The sequence below is a fragment of the Gigantopelta aegis genome, chromosome 6, assembly GCF_016097555.1.
Source record: "Gigantopelta aegis isolate Gae_Host chromosome 6, Gae_host_genome, whole genome shotgun sequence".
Classification (NCBI taxonomy): domain Eukaryota; kingdom Metazoa; phylum Mollusca; class Gastropoda; order Neomphalida; family Peltospiridae; genus Gigantopelta; species Gigantopelta aegis.
This window is the reverse complement of record NC_054704.1, coordinates 14,218,776-14,229,037: the sequence shown is the minus strand read 5'-3', so window position 1 is coordinate 14,229,037 and position 10,262 is coordinate 14,218,776. Positions and strand designations below refer to the sequence as shown.

Below are 10,262 nucleotides of genomic sequence, written 5' to 3'. Positions count from 1 at the left end.
TATGGGATAGTGCATATAAAAGATCCCTAGCTGCTAATCAAAAAGAGTAGCCCATGAAGTGGCAACAGTAGGTTTCCTCCCTCAGTATCAGTGTGATTCTTAACCATATGTCCAACGCCATATAACCGTAAATAAAATATGTTGAGTGCGTTGTTAAATAAACCATTTCCTTCCTTCCTTCATAGCTAAAAATCATTGAACAGGATAGAACCTACAACCAACTGCACCTCAAGCCGATGCTCAATTCTGGATCTAAATCCTGCTTTCAAATTACCAAATAAAAAGTACTAAATGAAATAAATTAATGTTTATCGACACCCCAGCACAAAAATACGTCAGCCATAGGGTGTCAAAAAAAAAAAAAAAGAAAGAAAGAAAGAAAAATCCAAATGATCCCAGGTGTTTTTTTGAAAGGAATTTATTCCAGAAAGTATTTACAAGATTAATAATTGTAAGTAGATCATGCTGGCGACCATTGTACTGGTAGAAATCCATGATCACGAACTGATGACAAACCCACCGGATACCTCTGAAAGCAAAGAGTCCGTGTAAATATCTGTCAAGCTGCAGCTAATTGATGGTCACATCAGCATTAAAATCTATTTCATTAGGAAGCCACTATAAAAATAGAGTAGACATTGTTCATGGATGACAGAGTGCCCAAAGCTATGATTTAATTTGAACATACGGCCATTATGAAGTTGGTGGGGTGTCTTTCATCTTGGTGAAATATTAATTACGTTCACAAATCAATAACGGAGGCAGTGCCTGGTGCTGGTGAATCTTTCATCCATCATTCCTTGGCCAGGCATTAGAGCTCATTAATTATACAGGAAGTACAAGTTTTTATCAGTATTACCTGAATGCGACATATGACAGGTTTCCTGCCAATGAATGTATTGTCTCCTCCTGAGTCACACGATATGCCTGCCCACTGGACCATGACATGCTCCAAGTCATCGATCTGACTCAGTCCGTTAGATTCATTCCAAAATTATTATATTTCCTGATTACTTTTATTTTGGCAAAAGTGTGCCGAAAATAAATGGATAAAACGTAATTAGCCATGCTTGGTTGGTTTTCCATTTGATAAAATATCATTTTATTACAATAACAAAGTAATAGTAATAAAGGAGGATGAATGATCCTGTTACACACATTCCATTCTCTGTGGGTTTAAATGAAATTATTGATTTCAGGAGCTTTCTGTGTACTTTCATTTGAAAGAACTTATTATCCTCCATGCGTCATAGTTAATACTGGGCCAACATGTCCATCTGTCGGTTTTCTTGTCACTCTTATTCCCATTACAAACAGGGCTTGCCTGCGATAAACAGTCAGGAATGCCACGATTAACACATTCAAAACTGTTTAAAACTTCACTGCACACCACACTTCATATTTTATTAATGAAACAATAACAATAGTTATTGGACCGGCTCATATAATATGTAAATTGAAATACTTTAAGGTGCATTCCGACAAATCAAATCCCATAAATGACAATATGAACGTGTGGCTAAAGTGGCTATGTGTAAATGTAATCTGTCAGTCAATGTGATATAAAAAATATTTATTTATTAAATGAGCTTCCATTTCATATCATGTGTATGTCCCCCATGAAATAATTTTCAATTGTCATGAGCTTTAGTGAGTGACAATGAAAATTATTTCACGAGGGACATAAATATGATATGAAATGGTAGTGAGCTGTGTTTATTACCTATAATCAATTTTAATTTATATCCTTCATCTTGTTTGGTTGACATTCCAGTAAGATTGTAGTGTACCAATTGATGACGTCATAGTATGACATCGAAGTGTATATCCCACTTAATTTTCTAGTGTGACGTAACACTTTGATATGAACCGAGATATTTTAACTGTTATCATATGGGTAATAAAATGTAATACCTTGTCTAATCAAATTGACTGGATTTTGTAGCTTATGCCAAAACTTTAACAAGAGACGGTGCTCGAATCATATCCACAGTAAATGTTTGGTTGACCAATGTATTGTTTTAATGACATTTTGGCACATTTATAATTATGGTATTTATGTTCGACACATATAGTCGATTTGATACTTTGGCGTTAGAGAGGAAGCCCATGTTCACTAAATTGAGCAGAGAGGTTTTAACTGAATTTTCCCACAGACATATCAAGGCCTTTCATGTAAGTTTGGACGGTGAACAATCCTATGAAACTGTGGACCCTGAGAGAGTGCTCTACCACTGGGCTACATCCTGACCCATACTGTTCACAAGGACGCCTGAACCGTCAAACATCAGGCTTGAAATTTCAATTTGTCATACAGGAACCGTGAACCTATCAATACTTTAGGCTTGAACCTTGAACCTATCAATACTTTAGGCTTGAACCTTAAACCCATCATACAAGAGACTTGAACTTCAACTCATACTTTATACTTGAACCTTGAACCAATCACACATGGAGCTTGAACCTTGAACCAATCACACATGGACCTCGAACCTTCAACCAATCACACATGAGGCTTGAACCTTCACACAGGAGGCTTGAACCTTCAACCAATCACACAGGAGGCTTGAACCTTCACACAGGAGGCTTGAACCTTCAACCAATCACACAGGAGGCTTGAACCTTTACACAGGAGGCTTGAACCTTCAACCAATCACACATGAGGCTTGAACCTTCAACCAATCACACAGGAGGCTTGAACCTTCAACCAATCACACAGGAGGCTTGAACCTTCAACCAATCACACAGGAGGCTTGAACCTTCACACAGGAGGCTTGAACCTTCAACCAATCACACAGGAGGCTTGAACCTTCAACCAATCACACAGGAGGCTTGAACCTTCAACCAATCACACAGGAGGCTTGAACCTTCACACAGGAGGCTTGAACCTTCAACCAATCACACAGGAGGCTTGAACCTTCAACCAATCACACAGGAGGCTTGAACCTTCAACCAATCACACAGGAGGCTTGAACCTTCAACCAATCACACAGGAGGCTTGAACCTTCACACAGGAGGCTTGAACCTTCAACCTTCAACCAATCACACAGGAGGCTTGAACCTTCAACCAATCACACAGGAGGCTTGAACCTTCAACCAATCACACAGGAGGCTTGAACCTTCAACCAATCACACAGGAGGCTTGAACCTTCAACCAATCACACAGGAGGCTTGAACCTTCACACAGGAGGCTTGAACCTTCAACCAATCACACATGAGGCTTGAACCTTCACACAGGAGGCTTGAACCTTCAACCAATCACACAGGAGGCTTGAACCTTCACACAGGAGGCTTGAACCTTCAACCAATCACACATGAGGCTTGAACCTTCACACAGGAGGCTTGAACCTTCAACCAATCACACATGAGGCTTGAACCTTCAACCAATCATACATCTGGCTTGAATCTTCAAGTTCAACCCATCATACCAAGTACATAACGCTTGAATCTTCAACTCCATCATAATTTAACACTGATTAATAATCAGACATAAGCCTGACTCGACTCAAGTATTTCAGAGTAGATTTTCAATAAACATATTCTTTAAATCATTTGTTGAAGTACAGTAAATACAAATAACTTTTAGTTTTGCGATAACAATACAAAACTTGTATATTTATTTATGAATTAAGAGTTTAGAAATGCTTTTTAATGTGACAGAATGCAGCTAGCTTCTTACAAATAATGACATCATGTATCTTGTATGACGTCATACGGCAAAAGCCTCGCTAGGTTGACAATACTCGATTTGTATACACAAAACTTGAATAAATAATGATTTTCTGAATATTCCTGTAGGATTGCAGGATAAAAGAAATAACTGGTTACTGTCTTAAGATATCAGCTTTATCCTGCTCAGGTCGAATGGTGAATGCAGCTTGGCAGAGCCTCGCTGCATTCGCCATTCTAACCATTGCAGGATAAAGCTGATATCTTAAAGACAGTAACCAGTTATTCCCTATATATATATATACATCACCAAAATCACAAAATGGTAGATAATAAAATAGGGTTTCTGTGATACACACACATACACACCACACACACATATACATACATACATACATACATACATACATACATACATACATACATACATACATACATACATACATACAAACTTATATACATGCAAACATACATGCAAACATACATACATATATATACATATATATGGTGTTACTAAGTGCAGTGGGATAAACACCTCTGGTCACACCCTATGAGAATGAGTTGTAAACAAATGAAAGGTATTAAACACAAAGAAGTACTCGAGAGAGTGTGGCCGAGATATCACATGTCCACCAGTAATAGTGTTCCATCAAAGTGATAAGAATGGAATTATTATGACCTGTATTTGCATAATCCGATGGTCACAACTACAAACTTCCTGTGGGAGACACTTGACAAATATACATGGGTTCGCCAAATACCTCAAGTGCTGGCCATGTCAAGCAGAAAACGCTGTCCGAGGTGTCGGGTTAGACAGCGTGTCCGCAAACCGGTGATGAGAGAGACAGATCTATTAGGATGTAACTTGCCAACAATGATAATAACATTTATTACACACCCCTGACACACTGAAGTGAAACTTATATATAAATATACAAATGGTAAATACCTACATTTAGAACTTTTTTTATAATGCCAAAATGGCTATTTTAACTGTAATATTTTCATTTATTTTATTACACACCCATACTGTTCAAACAAAGTAAATTGTGTTAAATAACTTTTGTTAATCATAATTACAAAGGTGGTGTGTAATATATAAAGAACCACATACCAGTTGGAAGGAAGGAAATGGTTTATTTAACGACACCCTCAACACATTTTATTTATGGTTATATGATGTCAGGCATATGGTTAAGGACCACACAGATATTGAGGGAGGAAACCTGCTATCGCCACTTCATGGGCTACTCTTTTTGATTAGCAGCAAGAAATCTTTTATATGCACCACCCATAGACAGGACAGCACATACCACAGCCTTTCATGTACCAGTTGTGGTGCACTAGCTGGAGCGAGAAATAACCCAATGGGCCCACTGACAGGGATCGACCCCAAACCGACCGCACATCAAGAAAGAGCTTTACCACTGGGCTACATCCCACACCTCTTACCAGTTGGTTTCCCCATGTTATATATTGCACTTGTTTATAGTGCACAAGTATGTGTTCTCGTGGAATAATATTTTTGTGCACTATAAACTCATGAATGCGATAATAATCTGGGGGGAAAAAACTTATATTTATAGTACAGTGAAACCTGTCTAAACTGGACTCTGAACAAACCAGAATCCTGTAAAAACCAGCCAACTTTCATGGTCTCATGTCAGTGTTTCTGCCAGAAAGAAAGTTTTGGGTATGGCACTATGCAATTGAATGCAACCACAGTCAAGAGGGGGTATGGGTGGCCTCCCCTAGAAAGAAAATGGATTAATTTTAGGGTTAGGTTTAACAAAATCATCCAGAAATGATAAGAGTAATTAATTTTGTCTAAAAAAAAAAAAAATGCCAGAACATTTGGGTATGGTGCCATACCCGTTTTACCCTCTGGCAGAAACCCTGCATGTTCTAAATTCTAAAATGCAACTCTCTAAACAGTGGATCAGATAAATATTAGGTCCCTATTGTGATCCAATTTAGACAAGTTGCACTGTATTGGGTTTTTTATGAGCATGCTGTATAAAAGGTTTAATTCATTAACTATTTTTTTTAAATACATGAAAATGTGACAGCACTTCAGCATACTGTATAATCAATGTCCTATTAGGCACACTAAACATTATGGGAACATATGGTCGAAGTGAGAAAAGAAATCCACTTCCATTAAAAAAAAACTCCACTCCTTTTGATTAAGTGCAAAGAGTCTCTTAATTGCATATTATTACATATTTAAAAATAAAAATTCAACCCATATTGATTTAGCTGAATAGAATAGGAGTCTGAGGAGTTCAAAGTGCTATTTATCTCTGGAACACAAATAGTTACTTAAATGACAAAAACATAAATCATTAATTTTTAAAATCAACTGCAACTTTGAAAATTATTTGTAGTTATTAGACATTCTAAAAATGTTTGGCTGTAATGAAACATAATGCCAACCCATTCTAGTAATTATTAGAAATATTCTATAAATGTTTGGCTATAATAAAACATAATACCAACACATTCTAGTAATTATTAGAAATATTCTACAAATGTTTGGCTATAATAAAACATAATACCAACACATTCTAGTAATTATTAGAAATATTCTACAAATGTTTGGCTATAATAAAACATAATACCAACACATTCTAGTAATTATTAGAAATATTCTTTAAAAAATTGGCTGTAATAAAAAATAATACTGACCCGTCAATATTTGTAATTATTAGAAATATTTTATAAATTTTTAGCTGTAACAAAACATAATACAAAGCCATTAATACTAGTAATTATTAAAAATCTTCTATAAATTTGAGTAATTATTAGAAATCTTCTGTAAATTTTTGGCTATAATAAATGCCAAGCCATTAACACTAATAATTATTAGAAATATTCTACACATTTTTGACTATAATAAAACCTAACACCAAGCTGTTAATACTAATTTGACTCATCAGTGTCCAAGCCAGATTGCCAGTGCATGTGTCACCAATAATAACCACAATCAGCAGACTTGATCAATACAGATCACCAGCTCACTGATACAAACGCGAATCAGACAAACATGATGTGAGAACACGCACGATGAGTAGGGCTTGATGACACAATTAAAAGCTATTTGACGTGAAGTGTGAAGTTAACCAAGGACCCATACACTATCTTGTCAAAGTGAGAAACCTGTCATGTTGTGTGTGTGGGTCCTTAAAACAACATTTTGATCTATAGGACTAAAACCCAATTAAAAGCTATTCGATGTGAAGTGTGAAGTTAACCAAGGACCCATACACTATCTTGTCAAAGTGAGACACCTGTCATGTGGTGTGTGTGAGTCCTTAAAACAACATTTTGATCCATAAGACTAAGACACAATTAAAAGCTATTTGATGTGAAGTTAACCAAGGACCCATACACTATCTTGTCAAAGTGAGACACCTGTCATGTGGTGTGTGTGAGTCCTTAAAACAACATTTTGATCCATAAGACTAAGACACAATTAAAAGCTATTTGATGTGAAGTTAACCAAGGACCCATACACTATCTTGTCAAAGTGAGAAACCTGTCATGTGGTGTGTGTAGGTCCTTAAAACAACATTTTGATCTATAAGACTAAGACACAATTAAAAGCTATTTGATGTGAAGTTAACCAAGGACCCATACACTATCTTGTCAAAGTGAGAAACCTGTCATGTGGTGTGTGTGGGTCCTTAAAACAACATTTTGATCTATAAGACTAAGACACAATTAAAAGCTATTTGATGTGAAGTTAACCAAGGACCCATACACTATCTTGTCAAAGTGAGAAACCTGTCATGTGGTGTGTGTGGGTCCTTAAAACAACATTTTGATCTATAAGACTAAGACACAATTAAAAGCTATTTGATGTGAAGTTAACCAAGGACCCATACACTATCTTGTCAAAGTGAGAAACTTGTCACATGGTGTGTGCGGGTCATTACGACAACATTTTGATCTATATGACTAAGACATATTTAAAAGCGATTTGACGTAAAGTGTGAAGTTAACCAAGACCCCATACACTATCTTGTCATGTGGTGTGTGTGGGTCATGAAATCAAGATTTTGATCTCTATGACTAAGATGGTTTTTAAGGCAACTATTTATACATATTTTGTAGCCTTTTATATGCACTTTCTAATGCAGGATATCATATACCACAGCATTTGATATATTAGTAATAAACATTGGTTAGAATGGGGAAAAAAAGAGAGAGTTAAAGCTATGTTTGTTGAACAACACCACTAGAGCACATTCATTTAGTAATCATCGCTACTGGATATCAAACATTTGGTAATTTTTACATATAGTAGTAAAGGATCTATTATATGCACCATCCCACATACATGATAGCACATACCACAGCCTTTAATATACATATTGTGGTGCTTTGGGTAGAATGAAAAATAATCCAATGGGTCCACCACTGAGGATTAACCTTAGATGGATCGCATTTGAAGCGAGTGCTTTACCACTAGCCTACATCCCATCCTGGACATAGCCCAGTAGCTTGATGTGCTGCCGGTTTAGGATTGATCCATGTCCCAAAGACTAACAATTGAAATCTGCCGGTTTAGGATTGATCCATGTTCCAAAGACTAACAATTGAAATCTGCCAGTTTAGGATTGATCCATGTCCCAAAGACTAACAATTGAAATCTGCCAGTTTAGGATTGATCCATGTCCCAAAGACTAACAATTGAAATCTGCCAGTTTAGGATTGATCCATGTCCCAAAGACTAACAATTGAAATCTGTTCAAAACTAGTAAAACATATTTTGATTTCACTACATTTTATGATCTAAAGCAGGCCTCACTGTGAAAAAAAAAAAATTAAAGGGACATACCCTAGGTTTTAAACACTAAGGCATATTTTTGACCATTTGAGCTGTTTATGATAACACAAATCATACTTTACTTACATTCCATACATTCAAAGTGTTTTTGGTCATCCTGGTGTTTTAAATATCATAAAATACGTTTCTCATATTTTTGAAAACGCACGTGCGTCTGAGAAGTAACAGCTATGGAGTCGAGTTTTAGTCTATTTTAGAGGGTATTTCGCCATTTCAAAGTCACAGACCAATGTTTCACTCATTTGTAACTTTATCCAAAATGTGTTACAGATTTGTAGATTAACTAAACTTAGTGTTAATTTTCACGGGTTAAAACTAGGGTCCGAGTGATTAATTGCTTCCCTAAATTATATTATAATGGTCTATTTAAGTTGTTACCATACTGACCATTGATATTTAATCTGGTACTATTTTCGTAAAAATTCACATACCAAGGGGAACTAAACATTTCTCTCCTTGACCTTGTCTCAGGGGAATGATGGTGACCCAGAGTGATAGCTCCCCTAAAATGGCACGGTCTACTGAAGTGAAAAACAAAGCAAAAACAACAATTGGTGTGAACATTATAGCTGACCATCTGTGCCTACATACAGCCATCCAGTGTGATTACTTATCAATTCTGTTTGTGGCATGCAAGCATATTTTAACCACATTATATATGTATCAATCATTAAATACGCATTTTGTGGAAATCATTCCGATTAGAATTCTGCTTCATTAAAACCCTTCACATGGATGACTGCTTTGTCACCAGCAATCTGTCGCCCCAACAGACAATATATCACATATACAAAGGTGCAAAGAAATATGGCTTCATGTCATTTCCAGTAATAACAACAGGGAGGCTAGGCCAGTTAAAGGCTCCCTTTCCAGTAATGGTCATTCTGAATGAAGCTCCTCAAAGGGACTGCTGCTTGTCACAAGAGATAATTTGTTGTAAGATTCACAAGTGTGATAACCACAGGAAAATAATTTCCAATGAAATAGCAATTAAACCCTTTATACTTTATACTCAGTCCATTATACTTTTAAATTTAGACTGTAATTTACTTTTTCTCTAAATTGTTTATTTATTATTGACTCATATTTAATAATTCTGACATAAAGTCTTTAGAATACAAAACTGGTACATTTTTTCCCACTAGCAGCAAAGGATCTTTGATATGCACTTTCCCAAAGACAAGAAAGTCCAAACAAATTTATCACGCCCATACATTTATATGTCCACTGAGTGTTAGGCATGTCCTCCATGGGTCCGGAATCTGGCATGACCAATGCCTGGTCCCATGGCATATATATAGGACAGCACATACCACAGCCTTTAATACACCAGTCATAGGACACTGGGTTTTATCCCCAAGGTGGCTCATGTGAAGGTTTTGCACAGCTTGTGTTGGATGTTTGATACAACTTGATGAACGCTTTGGGCCCTGAAAACAAGAATACTGATCAGGGATTTATAGATTATTTTCTGTCAGGTCCTATGGCCGACTGGATTGGGAACACCAGCATGATTTAGTCATAATTGGGATGGGTTTCTTTTAGGCCACTGAATGATGCAATGCACCACTATTAAATTAATTTATCAGTAAATTAATTTATCAGAACAGACATAATTGAAAAAATATTTTCACATCAAATTGGGATTTTTTAATGTCACTTGCTTTTTGGAAGTGTTTTTATTCGGCACTGTATAATGCTTAGGTAAAGCCCTGCTGATCTACATGTATAATATACGGAA

The 10,262-nt window shown here is 36.3% G+C and overlaps 1 long non-coding RNA gene across 1 annotated transcript in view; it reads right to left on the bottom strand.

The window, feature by feature from the left end:
- Nucleotides 1-400: 400 nt before the first annotated feature.
- The window catches only part of LOC121376079, a 77,281-nt gene continuing 67,419 nt past the window's right edge, over nucleotides 401-10,262 (bottom strand). Inside the window, exon 3 of the long non-coding RNA XR_005958399.1 lies at nucleotides 401-529. This is a non-coding gene — a long non-coding RNA (uncharacterized LOC121376079). The remainder of the gene's footprint in view (nucleotides 530-10,262) is intronic.